This window comes from Mesoplodon bidens (genome assembly GCF_964165515.1).
Source record: "Mesoplodon bidens genome assembly, chromosome: X".
Lineage (NCBI taxonomy): Eukaryota > Metazoa > Chordata > Mammalia > Artiodactyla > Ziphiidae > Mesoplodon > Mesoplodon bidens.
The window spans coordinates 57,947,137-57,968,857 of NC_138163.1; the positions used below are offsets into that span (position 1 = coordinate 57,947,137).

General features: G+C 41.0%; 1 pseudogene across 1 annotated transcript; it reads right to left on the reverse strand.

The window, feature by feature from the left end:
- Positions 1–14,328: 14,328 nt before the first annotated feature.
- LOC308609342 (large ribosomal subunit protein uL29-like) lies at positions 14,329–14,708 on the reverse strand (annotated as a pseudogene). The gene has a single exon. The product of its transcript is annotated as a large ribosomal subunit protein uL29-like (transcript).
- Positions 14,709–21,721: the final 7,013 nt, after the last annotated feature.

The window sequence follows — 21,721 nt, forward strand, 5'->3', positions numbered from 1 at the left end:
GCTTTGTAGTATAGTCTGAACTCTGGGAGGATAATACCTCCTGCTTTGTTCTTTATTCTCAAGATTGCTTTGGCAATTTAGGGTCTTTTGTGGTTCCATATGAATTTTAGGATTATTTGTTCTAGTTCTGTAAAAAAATGTCATGAGTATTTTGATAGAGACTGCATTAAATCTGTAGATTTTTTTAGGTAGTATAGACATTTTAACAGTATTGATTTTTTCAATCCATGAACATGAGATATCTTTCCATTTCTTTGCCTCATCTGTGATTTCCTTTATCAATGTTTTTCCTCTCTGAGAAATTCTTTATCTCTCCTTCAATTCTAAATGATAATGTTGCTGGGTAGAGTGTCCTAGGTTGCATGGTATTCCCTTTCAGGACTTTGACTATATCATGCCACACCCTTCTGGCCTGCAAAGTTTCTGCAGTGAAGTCAGCTGATAGCCTTATGGGGGTTCCATTATGTATGGCTCTTTGTTTTCCTCTTGCTGCCTTTAGAATTCTATCTTTACCTTTTGTCATTTTAATTATGATATGTCTTGGTGTGGGTCTGTTTGAATTCATTTCTTTGGGATCCTCTGTGCTTCCTGTACCTGGACATCTGTTTCCTTCTTCAGGTTTGGGAAGTTTTCAGTCATAGTTTCCTCAAATACATTTTTGATCCCCTTCTATCTCTCTTCTCCTTCTAGGACCCCTATAATACAAATGTTGTTGGTATGTTTAGTGTTATCCCAGAGATCTCTTAAATTGCTTTCATTTTTTTAAATTTGTTTTTCTTTTTTGCTGTTCTGATTGGGTGATTTCCATTATTCTACCTTCCAGGTCACTTATCTGTTCTTCTATATCACTTAGTCTGCTATTAATTCCTTCTAGTGTGTGTGTGTATGTTTTTTTTTTATTTTAGCTCTTAAATTATTCATTTCTGATTGGGTCTTTCTATATTTTCTAGTTCCTTGTTAAAAATGTTCACTGTTCACATCAATTCTTTTTCCAAATGCAGTTAACATTTTTATCACCAATATTTTGAATTTTTTGTCTGGTAAATTATTTATTTTTGTTTCATTATGTATTTTTCAGGGTTTTTCTCTTGATCTTTCAATCGAGAGTAATTCCTCTGCCTTTTCATTTTGCTTATTTTCCTCTGCCTCTAAGAGTTTAGGTGCAACAGTTACCTACTGTGGCCTTGAAAGGGTGTTCTTATATGGGAGCATCCCTATGCAGACTATGTGTGTCCAATGCCTTTTGTGGCAGAGCTAGATTTGATGTGGATGCAAGTCACATCTTCAGGGTGTGCTGGCAGCTATCACCTTGGTAGGGGGTAGGGCTGGAGATGGAGATGCTAGAACTGGAGCCAGGTGTGAGGCAGGACATTCCCTCCACTCAGTGGCCATCAGCACCCTATCAGGGTCAGGGTCTGACTCCAAGTTGCTGAAGCAGAACCCCTGACAGTCAGCCCAAGCTGGCTCTACTCCCTTTAAGTGTGTGATTTTCCCTCCCCCCGCTCTGGGACCCTTGCCCCAGAGGAGGGGAGTGCTGAAGCAAGTGGGACCAATTCACACAGAGGTCCAATGTGCTGCCTTGTAGGCGCCTGTGTCTCTGCTCAGACACAGCCTCTGGTGCAAGTCTCCTTTATCCCTCACAGCTGATCACTGCCCCCAGGCTCTGTTGCCCCTGTCTTGCCAAGGAACTGCCCCCACACGACTGGCAGGGGCCTGCTTGGACTCTCAGCATGTTTCAGGAGGTGAGCTGTGGTGGAGTGGCCACCATCAGAGATCTGGGCAGCTTCTAAGGCACTGTTTGAGAAAGTGCCAACAAAGGCCACCACCACCCTACCCAGGCTCTATCCCGGGACTGGGTCACCTCTGCATCCCACAGTTGAATATTTTCTTTGGTCATGGCCACCCCAGATCCAGTGCTGTGCTATGGTATGGAGTGAGCAGGGCCAGAGTGTTTGTTCAGCTTGGGCTATGGTGAGCTGCTAGGCATTTGCAGGAAACCCAGCAGCTGCTAGAGCATACCTCTCTCTCCCCTGCTTAGGGGCGCAGCCAGTGTGTGCATGTTCCTAACCAGCAGAGTACAGGCTTCCCACAGCCCCTCTGTCTGTCCCAGTGCTCCTCCAACCAGATAAGGGGGCTTGTCTCCTCCTCATAGGACCCCAGGACTGAGATGTCTAATCTATGGTTTATACCAATGACTACCTAGTGTGGGCATCCACCTGTATAATCTTCCTTTTCCTCTGAGTCCCCTCCCAGGGACACAGGTCCTGACCGAATCACTTTTCTTCCTTCCTACCAGAGCACATGTGTATCTTTCTTACAGCTTTGGTTGTACAGGAGTCCTTCTGCCAGTTTCCATTCAGTTTTCTGTAAGAATTATTCCACATGTAGATGTATTTTTGCTGCATCCATGGGGGAGGTAACCTCTACATCATCTTACTCCACTATCTTGATCTCTCCTCTGCTGTCTCTAGTAGCTTGAAAAGGCAAGGTAATAGATCTTCTCCTAAAGCCTCCAGAAAGAATGCAGCACTGCTAACACCTTGATTTTAGCCTGTAAGTCCTATTTTGGACTTCTGGCTTTCAGAATTGTATGATAATAAAATTGTGTTGCTTTAAGAATTAAGTTTGTGGTAATTTGTTAAAGCAGATAGGAAACTAATATATGGAGAATCCATTTCCTTGTCTTTTCTACATTCTAAAAGCCACCTGCGTTACTTGACTTCTTGTGCTGTCCTCCATCTTCAAAGCCAGCAATGTCAAATCTTTCTCTGACCCTTCTTCCATTATCACATCTCTTTCTTTTATTTTTTTTTAATAAATTTATTTATTTTTGGCTGCATTAGGTCTTCGTTGCTGCGCACGGGCTTCCTCTAGTTGCGGCGAGCAAAGGTTACTCTTCGTTGTGATGTGTAGGCTTCTCATTGTGGTGGCTTCTCTTGTTGCAGAGCATGGGCTCGAGGCGCACGGGCTTCAGTAGTTGTGGCATGTGGGCTTCAGTAGTTGTGGCTTGTGGACTTTAGGGTGCAGCCTCTGTAGTTGTGGTGCCTGGGCTTAGTTGCTCCACAGCATGTGGGATCTCCCCTGACCAGGGCTCGGGCCTGTGTCCCCTGCATTGACAGGCAGATTCTTAACCACTGCACCACTAGGGAAGTCCCTATCATGTCTCATTCTGACTTTAGCTGGGAAAGGTTCTCTGAGTTTAAAAATTCACAGGGTTAGATTGGATAATCCAGAATAACCTCCCCATATCAACATACTTAGTCATTTTCACATCTGCAAAGTCTCGTTTGACATGGACGTTAATTTATTCACAGGTTTCAGGGATTAGGACATGAACATCTTTGTGGGGTGGAGGCATCATTCTGCCTACTACAGAAGGCTTAAGTTCTATGCCTAGTTCATCAGCTCTCTAAAGATGGTACTTTGGGAAAATGTTATCAAATCTCTAGATCATAGATTTCTTTATCTGTGTAATGATCATAATACCTTGCTATGTCACAGGGTTGCTCTCGGCATTAAATGAGTGAAAGCATGTGAAAACACTTATAAACCACAAAGGTTACATAAATATAAGAGATTATTATTTCAGGAAGGATGGAAGGGCAAAAATAACAGTAATTTAAATAATGGATAATGAAGGAGATATGGGTATCCTACCTGTCCTGCACACCAAGCCTTATCAAGCTATTTATGGGCATACTTAGGGGTATCCCTGTTAACTTACAGAGTCCTCTCATATTCTCTTTTCTGAACACTTTCATTTATCTCATTAATTTGGGTTGCCATACAGCCACTGGAGGGTGGCATCTTATCATGACCTAGTTGCTGCTTGCCACAGTGCCCTCCATGTCCATTCCACATTCTTTTGCTGCTCCCAAAGCTGTATACTGTAGAGGTGTCAAAGAGATGCAATAATTTCTTCAAATGCTCATTGAGCTGAGGCCACAGTATGTCTATATAGGATATCCTTTTCCTCCATTTTTCATCATATTTGGTCACCTGACCACAATGGCTGGGCCATTAAAGATTGGAGACAATGATGACTTCTTAGACTTCATTCAAAGTTACTTTCACTCTGTGTTTTTACCAAACCAGCAAACAGGATTGGAAGGACTATACACCAGAAGCACAAGAAAATCAGTGGTGAATGCATCCTATGCAGAAATAGAGAACTGCAATGTTAGAGGAGTCAAATAACATGAACTTGCTGCCTGTTAGATGATTTTAGCTGGGAGAAGGCCCACATCAGCACTCAAGGGTCTAACCATTACTAAATTCTCACTATACCACAGTTAAATACTTCTGTGTCCTATTCCTTACTGACTCCTTATGGCTACCTGCAGCCTGACCATGGCATTCCACATCACGTGCCTCACAAGTCCTTTGTAAATACAGGTCTTTCTGCTTGTGCCTGCAATGCCTCTATTCAGAAAGCTCAGCAGTCTTTGGGAATAGATCAGGGGACAGACACTGGGCCAGCCTCCCCACCCCTTCTCCTCCATCACATCTTTGCCAACCAAGTGACCACTTTCAAGACTCTCCCTGCCATTTCCTCACCTCCTCCTCATCTCACTCTTTCCACACCTCCTCTCTTTCTTCTCCTAGGCCTCTTCTCCCCAAGTGACAAAACCTATTTAAATGGACCCTGTGGATTATTCCTATCAGCTAACTAGATGCACTCAGGTGTATATGAATGGCAGTTAGGCTTAACTGGGACCACTGCTAAAATTATATTTGTTGTGATACATAACCAATAACAGGTACAGTTATGATCACATAACAGATACAGTTCATGATTCAAATAAAAGACAAATGTCTTAAAGCCAAGAAGCTTGTGGCTCTTTATAGAACCACATCCATTGTAACTTTGGGCAGAACTAATTAACTGAGCTCCTGAGACATGGAAAAATCTGTTCCTGTCAGTGGGCAGACAATAGCTAATCAGTTTGACTGAAAGTTGAGGTCAGAATGGTTTAGAAAGGATACTGCAGCCACACATGGAGAAAAAGCTCTATAAAAGAAACATCCACATCCACAATGATGATTTCATGGTCTGTGGGAAGAATCTGGAGTACATGCACATATATTAATACCTTCCCCACCCACTATGAGATCTGGGGTATACTTAGAGTTTGCACACCCTTCTGATCTGATAGATCAGAATGATGGATTCAGACCAGAGACTATCACCAAACAAGTACACAAGGAAAAGGAAAAGGTAGACATCTGAGTTCCTCTCCCTGAACCACCCACATGGCTAAGCTGAACATTTAATTCTTACACTTCTTATTGTAGTGTTGTCCGAACTGATCCTTCCAAGGGGATCCAGGGTCTGTAGAAGCCAATGAATCAACTCTGGCACTGGAGGTGAGCAAATTGTTTCATACACACCAGGGAGTGGTAGAGAATTGCTTGCCATCATAATGCAGCAATCAGGGGTCAAGGGACTTCATATCTGAGTTACAACAAGGGATGTGGTATGGAGGAAGCTTGGTTCGTGCCCAAGTTTGTACTTTAATGCTGAGGTCATTTCACTTGGGAAGAATACAAAAATTCCAAACATTTTGTTCCGTGCAATTTTGTGTCCCAGCAATGCCTGTTTCCACTGATTCCATTCAGTCACTTTGAAGGCTTTGCTTGCACTGCAATGATTAATGAACATTGTATTTTGCTTATAGCAAAAATTGAAAAAATTGGGAGCAGGGCACAATGTGGTAACTCCTCCGGTGTAAGAAATAACATACAGAGGTGTTCATCTTAACTCAGTAGAAGAACCAGGTGTCAGTGAAACTGTAGAGATGGAAATAACTGGTCAATTCAGTCCAACAACTGGTCAGTGACCACTCAATAGCAAGTAGGTAAAGCCTTGGTTCTTTCTAATAAGCTGTGTTATTATAGGTGTTTGAAGGGCAACCTGCCTCCTCAAGATAAATTTCTAATATTTTCTAATATATAGTGTTTCTAATATACTCTAAATATTCTTGATAGTTCTTGATAGTCTATGCTTTATAAACTCTTCACAAAAAATATGGTTTTTTTCCCATAAACTCATAGATAACAGAAATAGGGTATTCCTTTACTCTGTGATTTCCTCCACTATTTCTACTATTGTCTAAAATGTGATATAAGCTGGAAAAGACTGGAATACTTTTGAAGTCACAGATGACTTTCTGACCCTTTCAAAACGTATGAAAGTTCTCAATAACTGAAACAAACATGTGAATCAAAATATCAGAAATGTAACCTATAGCACATGTCCCAAATGTCACCTTCCCATACAGGATTCGTAGGTTACAATCTCTTAGTAACAATTGAAAAATATATATATATATATATGGCAAATAAACCAACATGCTCCTGATTCAAAACTCTCAACTTAAAAAATGAGGGGAGGCAGTGGCCAGAGCAGTACACAATGAGAGATTATTTATTAGCTGTTTTCTCTTGTAAGAAAAAAAGAAAAATGACAGCAAAGAAATGTCTAAGAAAACTGTTCAAAGCAAGTAGACAATACCTGAATGAAGTCAGAACGTTTGTGTTGGTAGTGCTGCTTCAGCAGCCAGTTAGAGAGATGAACGCTTTTTCCAGAATATGAGTAGCGCTCAGTTTAACCATATATAGTCTTCTGATGTCATGTAATAAATAATAGAATATGTACTGTTAGACAAGATGAAAGAGCATGGATGGTACATCAGGGTTTATGCAAGAAAAACTGGTGTGAGAAAAGACAGCTCGTGTAAAGCCAGAGAGGGAAAATGCTTCATGCTTAGAAACGTAATTTGAAAGTCACAGAAACCAAAAGTGTTATCCCTGGGAATGGAGATACCATTGATAATCAATCATATTGGTTTGACACTTCCCAGGACTCAGAAAAGGAACGATTAGTATATAAAAGTTAGAGAAAAAATGTCTGACTGACTTGCCACAACCTCATCTTCAGTTCTGTCATTAACACTGAATGTAGATTTATGAGGACAGAGAAATTAGACTTAGCAAAGCTACAGTGAATGGATTTGTAGGGAAGCCCTGTACTGGATGACTAAGGTAGAGTTAAGAGGAGGTTGGCTCTATATTTCCTAAAGGAAACTAGAAGTTAGCTACATGGAATTTTCTTTTCTAGAAGTTGCCTTCATTTTGTGACAAAGAATTGTTCTCTGTATTTAATATTTTTGAATGAGTGGCAGCTTTAGAAATTGAACAGACTATTCCCCAAAGGTTTTTCTGTGGGGTTTTTTTGTTTTTTGTTTTTTTGTTTTTTTTTTTTGTTTTTTTTTGCAGTACGCGGGCCTCTCACTGCTGCAGCCTCTCCTGCTGCGGAGCACAGGCTCTGGACACACAGGCTCAGCGGCCATGGACCACGGGCTCAGCCGCTCCGCGGCATGTGGGATCTTCCCGGACCGGGGCACGAACCCGTGTCTCCTGTATCGGCAGGCGGACTCTCAACCACTGCGCCACCAGGGAAGCCCTCCCCAAAGGTTTTTTTAAAGGAGAATGATAGTTCTCTGCCATACTCCAACAACAAATACATTTTAGTCATTCAGTAGAGACCCTGCAATGCTCATGAAACTGCAAGGGAAAACAACAATCCTGCCAAGAAGGAACATAAAGGTAAAATGCCAAGCCTCTCTGCAATTTTTTTTTTTTTTACCAAGTGCTAGAAGTGTTGGCAGATGTGTATGTAGGGTCCCAATAATAAGCAAATGAACACGTTTAACCTCTGGGCCAGATGAGCTGTATGGATGAGTCATGTCAGATTGTGTCAAGTCTAGGGGAAGCCACATAAGATGTCAGTACAAACTAGGCTGGTATCCACCAAATATTAGATTCACCAGCTTCTAGGAAATGCATTACCCTCCAATTAAGTGACTTTCTAAAAGGAAAAAGAATAAGATAATTCTCCTTCAGTGAGCTATTGCTTTTGGAAAATGTATTTCATGGAAAGCAAAATTATCAAGTTAGAAAAGATTTATAGATATCATTTAGACAAGGTTGTTTAGACCCAGGGAAAGGAAGTGATTTCCTCTAGGAAGTTGCATAGAAAAGCCAAGAACTACCTGACCAGTGCTGGATCTACATTTGCTGTTAACAAAATATTCCAACCAGCTTTCCTGAATACCCTTCCAGATTTTCCTCCACTGGAGAGTTCCTAATTCTTATTCAAAATACTCCCTGACATTTTCACTCAGGGCATTTCATGAGGAAAGCAGAGTGGATACTGTAGGTAATAGTGATAAATACAAAAGAGGCTAAGGTCAAATCAGAGGTGATTCAAATTTACCTATGACTTAAACCCAAATTGAAGCCATGTGGACCAATATGTTCTTACAATTTGAGCATAGGACTGTGATCATCCCCCTTCTGTCTTGAATAAAGCATATTTTGCTCAGTAGAAATATTCCCCTTTAATTCCCCCACATGATGTATTAACAGAGTGCTAAATTAAAGGAATTTCATCTGTAACACTACTAGTTATTTATTCATCATGGAATACGGGTATTCATCACCTGTAGCCTTATTTTAAGCTATGTATTCCATTCTGCTTTCATACTCAAATGCTACTGCACTAAAGGTTGGAAGAGAAATGGCCTTTCTATAGCAAGAAACACCCTTTCTTGCCATAGAAAGAGTACCTCATTCTGTCACTCACTAGCCATACAACTTTGGACCAGATAACTTCTCTGAGTTTTAGATTTTTCATGTATGAAACACAGTTCACAGAAAGAGTTAAGATCGGTATGCAAAAGTGCTTGACATGTAGTAGGTGCTGAATATATATACAATAGTTGAATATGAGTGTTTGGGCAAGCATTATCTTCTGTTACCAACCTGGAATGGGTTCATGGAGAATGAAATAGAATTAAAATAGAAAATGTTCTTTTTCAGGCTCATAAGCAACTTTTAAACAATGGAGGACCATAGTAGTAAAAACATGAAGAAAATAATGTAAACTTGTCTTGTTCCATAGGCCTGAGTTTACCCCTAGATAATTCCTTCTTGCTGTATAAGATTATATGTGAATTAAGTCTTCTAAGCTGAAATGGCCCTGGGTGCTCTATAAATAGCATGAGTATTAGTGGATATTAAAGGCACACATACATACACATAAGTGCAGCACACATATACACACACACACATAGGGGCTTGCCATGAGAACCTAGCCTAATGCTATATTTGGTTTAAACTCTGAAGAGTTTCTTGTTTGTGCCTTTTGATTCTCAACTTACACCCTCTATATCAGAGGCTATCCTGTTTCTCAGTCAGCAATTGTGGGCTTCAAAGAACAGGAATGTATTCAGGCAGCTTAAATAGAATGGAATTTAATAAAAGACTGCAACAAACAATCTCATGGAAATCCAAAGGCATCCAACAAAGCCCAGTCAGGAACCTAGGAACCGGAGATTTACCTGTTAAATCAGAAACCATTGTTCACAGTTTCTCAAAAAGCCTCTCTCATCTCTGCTCTTCTGCCTCCTCTCTCTCTCTCTCAGCTCATTTCCTCTGCTTTCATATGGCACAATTTAGCTAAAGCAGCCATTCAGGTCTATTATCTGCTCATTTGCTAAGTGACTGAAACAATCATTAAAATATGTTGTATATCAAATATTTTATATGAAAAATATTTTATTGAAATATAATTTTTAAAAAAGTATAATTACAATAATATATTAGTTTCAGGTGTACCACATAGTGATTTGATATTTTTATACGTTACAAAATGACCACTGCAAAAGTCTAGTTACCATCTGTCACCATACAAAGTTACTGATGTATTATTGACCATATTCCCTATGCTGTATATTACATCCTCATGAATTATTTATTTTATTATTGGAAGTTTGTATCTCAAGCTCCTTCACCTATTTCACTCATCCTCCTACCACCCTCCCTTCTGGCAAACACCTATTTCTTCTCCATATCTATGACTCTGTTTCTGTTTTGTTACGTTTGTTCATTTGTTTTGTTTTCTATTTATTTATTTTATTTTTTAATTGAAGTATAGCTGCTGTACAATATTATATGAGTTACAGGTGTACAATATAGTGATTCACAATTTTTAAAGGTTATACTCCATTTATAGTAAATATAGATATTAGCTATATTCCTTGTGTTGTACAGTATATCCTTGTAGCTTATTTATTGTTGCTGAAAAGACAGCTGAGAGTTCCCTTCTACATAACTAGTTGCTTTTCTCTTTCTGCTTTTAAGATTCTCTCTTTAATTTTTGCCATTTTAATTATGTGTCTTGGCGTGAACCTCTTTGGGTTTGTCTAGTTTGGGACTCTGTGTTTCCTTGAACTGGATGTCTCTTTCCTTTCCCAGGTTAGGGAATTTTTTAGCTATTATTTCTTCAAATAAGTTATCTGCCCCTACCTCTCTCTCTTGCCTTCTGATATCACTATAATGTGAATGTTAGTGCACTTGATGTTGTCCCAGAGGTCTCTTACACTGTCTTCACTTTTTAAAATCCTTTTTTCTGTTCAGCTTGGATGATTTCCACTACTGATTCTTTCAGTTTGCTGATCTGTTCCTCTGTATCATCTAACTCAGGGGTCCCAACCTCCAGGCCGCAGACCAGTACTGGTCCACGGCCTGTTAGGAACCCAGCCACACAGCAGGAGCTGAGCGGCGGGTGAGCAAGTGAAGCTTCATCTGCCACTCCCCATCGCTCCCCATTGCTTGCATTACCGCCTGAACCATCACCCCTATGTCCATGGAAAAACTGTCTTCCACAGAACTGGTCCCTGGTGCCAAAAATGTTGAGGACCACTGATCTAACCTACTTTTGTTCCCTTCTAGTATACTTTTTTACTTCAGTTATTGTATTGTTCAGCTTTACTTGGTTCTTCTTTATATTTCCAAACTCTTTGTTAAACTTCTCACTGTGTTCATCCATTCTTCTCCCAAATTCATTGAGCATCTTTATGATCATTACCTTGAACTCTTTATCAGATAGATTGTTATTCTCCATTTTGCTTAGTTCTTCTTCTGGGATTTTGTCTTATTCCTTCTTTTGGAACATATTCCTCTGTCTCCTCATTTTGCCTAATTCTCTGTGTTTATTTTAAAATATTAGGTAGGTCAGTTACATTTCCTGATTTTGGAGAAATAGTCTTATGTAGGAGACATTCTATGGGGCCCAACAGCATATCACCCCCTGGTCACCTGAGTTATATGCTCTACTGGTTCCCTTTTGTGGGCTGCATGGGCCCTTTTGCTGCAGCATGGCTGACTACTATGGATGCACTGGTAGGCATGGCTGGCCCCTGGCCCAGCTGGCTGCTAGGCCCTTCTTTATGTGATGGCTACCAACCTGCTGGTGGGGGGCTGGGTCCCAGCATGGCTGGCTGCAGGGGTTGGGGTGTCCTGGGGCTGGTGCTGGCCTGCTGGTGGGCAGAACCAGGTCCCAGGGTGGCTTCTCATCCCAGGAATTCCCAGGCTGGCTGCCCAGCCCAGAGGGTCCCAGGGCTGGTGCCAGCCTGCTGGTGGATGAGTAGGCCTTGGACACTAATAGGCTAAAAAGATACTCCAAAATGGTGTTTGCCAGCACTAGTGTCCTTGTAATAGAATGAGCTCCAAAAAAAATGGCTTCCACCAGCATCTATGTCCTCAAGGAGAGTCCTAATTTCCTCCTGCCTCTCCAGGAGGCTCTCCAAGATCAGCAAATGGGTCTGACTAGGCTCCTTTCAAGTTACTGCCTCTGTGCTGGGTCTTGGAATGTGTGAGCTTTTGTGTATGCACTTTAAGAGCAGAGTCTCTGTTTGCTATAGCCCTCCACCTCTTGCATACATAAGCCTCACTGGTCTTCAAAGCTACATGTTCTGCAGGCTCATCTTCCCAGTGCACGGCCCCTGGGCTTGGAAGCTTGATGTGTGGCTCAGATCCCTCACTCCTCGGGGAGAACCTCTGCAATTGTGACTAACCTCCCATTTGTGGGTTGCCTCCTCCTGGGATGTGAGTCTTGACTATTCCCCATCTCTGCCCCTCCTACCCATCTTGCTGTGGTTCCTTCTTTTTATCTTTCATTTTATCTGTTCTGCGAGTCTTCTCATAAATAGTTGCTCTGTAAATAGTTGTAATTTTGGTGGGTACTTGGGACGAGTTGTGCTCAGGGTCTTCCTACTCCAACACCTTGGCCATACGTTCCAATTTTTTTTTTTTTTGATAACAGGATGATAAGTGGATAGCTTCTTCCTTCTAGGGCCCAGTACATGGATTCCACAATTTTTTTCTACCCTCCAGACTTTTTCTTAAGTATGGTTTGACTTTTGTACTTTTGCACTATCTTACTTATGCAAGCCACATCCATAATTTCCAGTTTGGATTCCTTTAAAGTGGAATGAGAACTAAAAAAGACCTATGAGAGGAAGTGATCTGATATCTGTGATTTGCTTCAAAATAATTGTAGCAAAGGATTGGGTGGGTATAGCTAAAATAAGATTGGACATGTATGGATAATTGTTGAAGCTGGGTGATGAGAATATCCTGTTTAATTATACTAGACTCTCTAATTTTAGATATGTTTGAAATTATCCATAAAATAAAGTAAAAAACAAAATATGTGAAGCAATATGAATGTAGAATCTTCTTCATTATAATTTCCCCCATCTTTTACTTTTTTCTTACCCACGCCTAATTTGACAGATTTTTTTAGCATCCTGCATTTACTGAGACTTACAAAGGCATTCAACCTAGATTTCATTGAAGCAACAACTCACTTTGCATTCATATTTCATCAGTTTACATAATATTTAATTAAATCACATAATTGCATTATTATGTACAACTGACATAAATAGATTTGGAACAAACTCAACTAATTTTCAGTAAGCACACAACTCAAACTGTTGAAGCAGAAGTATCTGGGCAAACTAGACTCTTCTAGTCACACTACTTCTAACCACACTACTAACTATAAGCACTTAGCGTACCATGCTTATCGGTCCTGGGTCTCACTGTCAATTAATCCTGCAAGATGATTAAGCAGAAGTTCACTAAGAGAGAATCTACTGTATTTTGTTGTTGTTGTTGTTTATATGTTCTCCTACATTTTTCAAACTTTAAATCTGACTTCAGTTAATCTTCTTTCATGATCTCAAACTCAAGACAGTTGAAGATTTTATGTTTGCCTCAAATGATCTTCTGGTGTGTAATGGAGCCAGTGGGACTAAATTTTTCAGTTACTTATATTTGGCAAGGATGGGGAGGAAGGGTGTTTCACTTCTATATTCTTATTATTATATTTTTCTTCTTCCTCACAACTCTATGATTTTCTCGCTTAAAAAGAAACAGAAGTTAGGTTGTTTTATGGACATTGGCTTTGGCGAGAAGCCTGATTATACTTGCTAAGCCTCCTAGTAGCAATATTGAGGAATTAGTTAAAATGCTGAGATGAGAGTACAGACCCAGAGAGACAAAGAATGAGTGTGCTAGTAGTCCCCAGCTCTAAGTTTCTGCAATCATTTGTTGAAATACCTTGAGGAAGTAAGTCAGTTTTTATTTCTCTATGCAGGGTGGCAAAAGGTGATATGACGTACCAATCTTTTTATAATGATAAAACTGTAAGGACCAAAATTCCCTCTTTCTCCTCCTCCCTCCATGATACCTCAAAGCTGCTTCCAGAATGAACTAGTCATACTGCCCATTGAGTTTCTTTTACCAAACTCACAGCCATAGATGTTGGAAGGGACTGCTTTCCCTTCGCTTAACCACTTTAGTATGACTAACTCATGAACACACAGAAGCAAGGCAATTTACTCCGCCATTTTTCATCTCGAGTATGCAGCAACAGCATGCATTCTGAGTCACGCAGAGTCCACTCTAAAGAATGTGTGATGTGAGCTCAGAGGGGCTAATAATCAAATTAGGCTGCTAACAAGTGGCAATTTATAATGCTGAAACTAATGAGAGGTCAAAGAACAAAACTCTGCAAGGAGTTTTAATTATCCTGTCCTTTGTGACTCCACAAGAACATTTTTAAAGGAACACTGTCACCAGTATTCAACTGGTACTTTAAGTTCCATTAAGATTTATATAAGCTATTACATAAATGGGAAATACACACTTTCTTTCCAAGTAGAGTAGGGATCTAAATCCTTCTCTTCAAGGATGGAAAACAAGCACTCTCTTGCTTTGATGTTCAATTTATTGGATACTTTCCTTCCCATAGCACTGATAGAGAAACATGAAGCCTCTCTTCAAGGGAATCTCTAGATTGGATAGCATATAGAAAGAAAAGAACTGTAACAACCAAAACAACTACAACAGTTTTTCTGTCCTTGTGTCCCGTGCCATTTCATTTTCACTTTTTTTTTCTAGTTTGTTTGTGTTTTATTGACTCTGTGATGCACAGGCCTTGACCACGAACTTTGGCAGTGGGTACAGCTATTTCTTCTGCTGCTGCTTCTTGGTATTCAACTTCTCCTCATGCTTGTTGAACCTGCAGCATGTGTTTTCTTGGGCTGCAGATCCATAGGCTTGTACTTCTTGCCCTTGTAGAATTTCCTGAGGTTCTCTTTCTGAGTCTTATTAACAACAGTGAGAACTCGGACAATGGATGTATAAACATCTAGGATCTTGGAGAGCTTGGATGTCACACTGCTTGTCACTTTGGTGATTTCCAGCTAAGACAGCTCCACCTTCAAGTCATCCAGCTGTTTCAGCAGCTCCATCTTTTTGCCAGGAAGATCTCAAGCTTTAATCTTGGCCATGACTGCACAAGCTGTGCCACTGCCTGCTCTTGAGGGAAAGAGTTTTTTCACTTCGTATTTTCACTTTCCTCTGTCATATATATATCCACACGCACCACCATAACCACCACACCCAGCATTTCTGCAGGTCAAAATGCCCTTCATCTCTCAGAGCCTAACTTCTTTCTAGGTGTTTAAGATGGGTTTGTCTATTTATTTGTTTGTTTGGAGAAGAGTGGCATAATTAATGAACTGAAGAAAGTGACAATATCAACTGAACATGGAACCTCTCAGGCAAAAATAAAACCAGAAAGCTGCTACCCTTAAAAGCTAGAGAAAAGTGGAGACGTTAGCAGCAACATACTGTAAACACGGCTGGTCTGGAAAGGCTTTTGCTATCAAGAGGGTTAATTGTCCAAAGGTAATGTCTACCCATCAAGCCAATTTAAGGCCAAAGAATGCATCTTGGCAAGTTTTCTTTTATCAATAACTGCATCAATAAAACAGCACATTCCATTGAACACAAAAAAATCGAGCACATCCATATCATCAGGGCAGCAAGACAAGTAGCCCAGAGCACTGGAGGGTCTGGGTGTTGAACTAGTTGCCCTTATTACCAAAAAAAAAACGTTAAAGTATAAAGGCAATTCCAACAAGGAAATTGGGAACAATGCAAATAACAAAACTTTCTTCCTGAAAAGGAAGAAAAAATCTGCAAATTCTTCCGCCAAACTTGTCATCACCACACCTTGCCATGTGACATTTACATTGTTCTTTTAAATAGGTAGCCCATTGTTTTATGAGACAGTGTAGCTTAAGGGCTAAGAGTGTGGGCTCTAGAGTCAAACTAAATCCAGTTTCATCACTTCTTAGCCACATAGTCTTGGGCAGGTTACTTTTTTCTTTCTAAGCCTCAGTATCCTCATGTGTAAAACTGGGATAATAGCAAGGCAGCAAAAGTCCAGGCTTTGGAGTCAAACTGCCTGGTTCCCAGTCCTCTACTCCATCACTTACTGGCAGTGTGACCTTGAGCAAATTGCATAACTTCTCTGTGGCTCAGTTTCCCCTTCAATAAAATGGGCCCGATTGACTGTCAGGACCTCACAGGATCATTTTGAAAATTATATATATTACAGAACACATATAAAGCACTTAGTAAGTGCTCCACAGATATAAGTCATTAGTACCTACCTCAGAAGGTTGTAGTAAGGACGAAATGAGACAATGAATGAAAAGCTTTTAAGCTTGGTATACTCAGTGCTCAATAAAGGCTAGCTTTTGTTACGTGCTTGTCTTTTGACTCTCCAACTGGCTTTTAAGCTTCTAGAGGATGAATCTTAATTTTTTTTCTTCATACTATAATATCTAGCACTCTGTTATATGCAAATAAAAGTAACTCAACTATAGCCAAAGGAAAGAAAGGAACAAATCCTCATGCAGAAAAAGTAGAAACTCAAATATCAGAACCGTGGACTCACATGCCATGAAAAGATTGGGTTTATTAAAAATTAATGGTACAGGTCAAACAACATGTCTGATTTTTGGCAAATCATAAATATTATCAAGAGCAAACAATTTGGCATTTGATTTCTTACTTGTGTAAGGGAGTATAAATATTTTTCCCTCTACCCTTCTAGGTTCTTTGCTGAGACCCCCTGTAATAAAAGACAGATTAACAGGAGAAAAACAATTTTAATTATGTACATACTATGTAGTACCAGAGCCCCACAAAGATATAAGGCTCAAAAGGAAGCCAGACAATAGAGGCTTATATACCATCCCGAGGCAAGGAAAAGAATAGGGGTCTGGGGCTTTAAAGCAGGGGAGGCAAGTCATGGGACGATGAGAAGAGAAAATGTTTGGTAAACAAAAGTTGCACTGCCAGGTAGATAAATTTCTCAGGTAAAAAAATGATCTCTGATAAAAGCTCTCTTCCCGCTACCAGCCCCCTTTCTAATGTTAATTCCATTTAAAAATGTAGATTTCCCTTACAAAAGGACAACTTTGTTTTCAGAGCTTCTCCTATGTCTGTAGTTTCTCAAGATGATTCTTAGGCCAAAGAGACATATTTTGGGGTGGTGCTTCATTTGAAAATATTGATGACTACAATAGATGACTCAGTTTAAAAAAATGGCTAAACTAATGATGTTACATAGACACAGCTTAGGAGGTACTTCTCACACTTGAGACTTCTGTGAATCACCTTTACAAATTTCATTACTTCAGTATACCTCCAAAAATTTCCTTCACAATTTATGCTTTATATACATACTACATTTACTATTATTTTCTTAACAACTTTTTCTTTGAACTAACTTAAATTGTGTTAAAAACAAGACAACAGGCCCAAAATGGAGTCATTTATGCCAAGCCCCATGTCACCAAGACTAAATTATGGTTTTGGCCTCTCCCAGAAATGGAATAGAAAACCAGTCAATCAGGAATCACCTCGTTAGCGCTAGTGAGGTCATCTGCCTGATAGACATCTGCCATCCCCTGAAGGAAAGTGACCTTGCCATAAACAATCCACTTTTTGCCCAATTAACTTTTTTTATTCCCACTCCCTTCTACCTATAAAATTCTGTCATTTTGTACAGCTCCTCAGAGCTCCTGTCTATCTGCTAGAAGGGATGTTGTCCAATTCATGAACTATTGAATAAAGCCAATAAGCTCTTTAAAATTTACTCAATTGTACTTAGGGGCCTCTCACTGTTGTGGCCCCTCCCGTTGCGGAGCATAGGCTCTGGACGCGCAGGCTCAGCGGCCATGGCTCTCGGGCCCAGCCGCTCTGCGGCATGTGGGATCTTCCCAGACCGGGGCACGAACCCGTGTTCCCTGCATCGGCAGGCGGACTCTCAACCACTGCGCCACCAGGGAAGCCCATGTACTTTTAGGTTTTTAACAATTATTTTTACTTATCGATTTGAAAAGCTGAGTTTATATCATTACATAAAATAGAAACCAGTATCATTTATCATAAATAGAAGGTGAGAGTAAAAATAAATATAATGAAAACAAACAGTGTTCTTAAAATCTAGATAAATATTGTTGCCTGGCAGAGGCTCCTGAGTCTGTGGCTTTGAGACCTGCTTTTTCTTTGTTAAAAAGTTTGTTTAGAACACAGCAGAAATGTTTAAGACTAACTTTCACCAAAGTGAAAACTGAAAAAGAATTTAAAAGGGAAAACTTCCCCACTCTATGACTCAGTATTATTTAACGTCTATATACTCTGTGCACCATCTGAAATCATTTTGTGATTTCATGAAACACTGGCCTAGATGATCAACGAAGAATGGTTTCTGGCTCCCCAAATGCCTGTGTTCTCAGGGTGTAGCCCCTGAATTACCTGCATCCGAATCACCTATGGGTGCTTGTTTAAAAAGGGGGGTGGTAACTAAAGAATCACTACTTAATCTGGAGACTGGGACCCGACATATTACGTTATTAAGAAACACCCGCAGGTGATTTTGATGCACAATAAAGTCTGAAAACCAGGGCTATATTATAGCAATTATTGAAGAAGGTGGAACCATCCCTATAACAGCTCTGTAGATACAGAAAAGCTGAAAGGAAAAGTGAACAGAGAATTTAGCTAAAGAAGGTAATCTGCCCCAGACCTGAACTGTGAGGCTACAGCCTGCGAGATAAGCACTGCATTTAACTGGAGTATTTTAATACCAGAATGAGGTAGAAAGGAAAAAAAAAAAGAAGAAGAAAGGCATCCGGCAATGAGAGAACAAAAAGATTCAAAGAAGAAAGGGATTGATTTACAAGAAAAGATGAAAGGAATTTAAAATGTGGCTTTGCTAAGTGATCACTAAGCAGGGGTGTGATAACAGTTTACAAATGTTTGAATCATATACTAAAAGGAGGAGGAGGAATTTGTTAAGTAAGAACAAGAAGGGATAATTAGACATTAAGAGAATGTAATTGACCAAATTCTCATTCCATATAACTCAGCTTAAGCATTCCTGCTCTGCATGTTGTGTCCAACTTCTGCCCTAAGGGATGTGCTCTGATCTTCTCCCCAAAAGAGGCTTGAGCATCACTCTAGTATCTGTGCCTTTGTTCAAACATACTCCTCTGAAGGGGAGCAGAATATGCCATCCCAAAATATGCCTCTTTGGCGTGAGGATTATTTTGAGCTGATTATTTTTGAGAGGCTGCAGATAGAAGATTCTCTGAAAATAGAGTAGAACTTGCCCTTTCCTGAGGGCAAATTACATTTATGAGGGAAACCTCCATTTGTAAGGGCGCTTCCCTCTCTCTACCAGGAAGAGAAAGTTGGCTCTAAATCACAAGAGAATTCTGTCAATGGAGAAGGCACTGACTGAAATCTGCATAACAAGACTTACCCTTGTTTACTGTGCTTTTCCTGGCCACCTCTCATAACTGACTCCCCCACCTAACTTCCAGGTCACTGTGGCTATCATGACCTCCACACCCCTTCCAAAATTACAGCCTAGACTCTCACTCCACTAGGGCAAAGCCTACAGGTCTAGTGGCCCTAACACCTTAAGAGCATTATAGGGGAGTCTGCACTAGAGCTTGGGAGACCTCCACTTTGAGGAGCTGAGAAATTGATTGGCAGTAGGGCCAGACTGGCAAAACCAACCAGTTGTAAAATTTGTCTTCAGCAGCTTTTTTGTGCCACCCCCAGGTCCAGATTCCCAGACATCTTGGAATATATAAGTAAATGTCTCTCTTGTAAGAGGAGAAAGGGATCAAATAAATACCACTCATATATAGAATGTCTTAATATGTATTGGGCTCCACCCCACAGGTCTGCAAGCCCTGTACTTGCCTGACGTCAAGACCAAAGAAAGAGCCCAGGGCTTCCCTGGTGGCGCAGTGGTTTAGAGTCCGCCTGCCGATGCAGGGGACACGGGTTCGTGCCCCTATCCCGGAAGATCCCACATGCCGCGGAGCGGCTGGGCCCGCGAGCCATGGCCGCTGAGTCTGTGTGTCCGGAGCCTGTGCTCCGCAACGGGAGAGGCCACAGCAGTGAGAGGCCCGCGTACAGCAAAAAAAAAAAAAAAGAAAGAGCCCAACGTCAGCAATAGAGACATTCGTGGTTTAATGGATGGGGGATCTTACACAGCTGAAGCAACACCATGTGCAGTGGAAGGCAGGCAGGACACAGCAGCAGTCTTCACTCCTGGGGTGGAGGTTGCTGGGAAACAAGGTGGAAATGTTCTGACCTAGGATTAGGACAATCACTAGCTGGGTCTGGGGGCACATATGTAGGAAGGTCGGTCATGTGAGTAGGGTGTAGGTGAAGCAGGCACTGGTCGAGCAGGGGATGTACAGAGAGCAAGAGAACAGCCATCTTGAGTGGTCTGACCATATAATATGTTACCTCTGGGAGCAGGAATGGTAATTACTTTAAAAGAGCACTGTGGGGGGACTTCCCTGGTGGCGCTGTGGTTAAGACTCCGCACTCCCAATGCAGGGGGCTGCGGTTCAATCCTTAGTCAGGGAACTAGATCCCACATGCATGCCACAGCTAAGAGTTCACATGCCACAACTAAGGAGCCAGTGAGCCACAACTAAGGAGCCTGTGAACTGCAACTAAGGAGCCGGAAAGCCACAACTAAGACCCAGCACAACCAAATAAATAAATAAAATAAATAAATAAACATTAAAAAAAGAGCACTGTGGAGAAAGGAAGATGCTTAAATCAAATGCAAAAATTCTAAAATTAGAATTTTAGACACTGAGCATCTGAGTGCTGAGCTTTTTTTTTTTTTTTTTTTTTTGCTTTACGCGGGCCTCTCACTGTTGTGGCCTCTCCCATTGCGGAGCACAGGCTCTGGACGCACAGGCTCAGCGGCCATGGCTCACGGGCCCAGCTGCTCCGCAGCATGTGGGATCTTCCCAGACCGGGGCACGAACCCGTGTCCCCTGCATCAGCAGGCGGACTCTCAACCACTGCGCCACCAGGGAAGCCCTGAGTGCTGAGCTTTTGAGGGGAAGAGGAGCACCATAAATAGACCTCAGTTTACCACATTAATGATTCTGTGGGGGAGGAAAACTAATTTTCCATTTACCCTTTTCGTTCTTGATTGAGACTCCCTAGTAATCAAAGACAGATTACAAGAGAAAAACAAATGGAAGTCTAATAACATGTATACCTCCTGTATACATGGGAGATACTCAGGAAAACCAACTCCCTGAGATGAGCTGGGCCAAGCCATCAGCTTAAATACTATTTCCATCTAAAAACAAAAGAAGTTGGGGGAGGGAGATGCCAGTTATGGGAGGTGACCAGGAGAAGCACAGTAAACAAGGGTAAGGTTGTTATACAGATTTAAGTCATTGCCTTGTCCATTGATATTGTTGCTGGTGAATTTAAGGTTCTTTCTTCATCGCGAAAGAATTCGGAAATGAAGTGATAGGTAAGAAGTGGATTTATATTTATATTTGTGGAGACAAACACACTCCACAGACAGAGTGCAGGCCATCTTGGAAGGCAAGAGGCAAGAGGCCTCGAAATATGGCATGGTTAGTTTGTATGGGCTGGATAATTTCATAGACTAATGAGTGGGAAGATTATTCCAACTATTTTGGGGAAGGGGTGGGAGTTTCCAGGAATTGGGCCACCACCCACTTTTTGACCTTGCATGGTTGGCCGCAAAACTGTCATGGCGCTGGTGGGTGTGTCACTTAACTTATGCTAATGTATTACAATGAGCATGTAACGAGGCTCAAGGTCTACTGGAAGTCCAATCTTCCACCATCTTGGACCTAGTTGGTTCTCACTAGTTTTCATCATGTACTATGGCTATGTCTTCCTTTTAAAGGTTGTGCCTTTCCCCCTTCCCTCCTGTTCCAATATGAGTTTCCAGAAATTTACAGTCATCCTTCCCTTCCTGGTAGAGAGAGGGAGACACCCTTACAAATGGAGATCTCCCTTATAAATATAAATTTGCCTCAGGCAAGGGCAACTTCTACTCTGTTTTCAGAGATTCTCCTGTGTCTGCAGCCTCTCAAAAATAAGTAGCCCAAAATAATCCTCAAGCCAAAAATATATA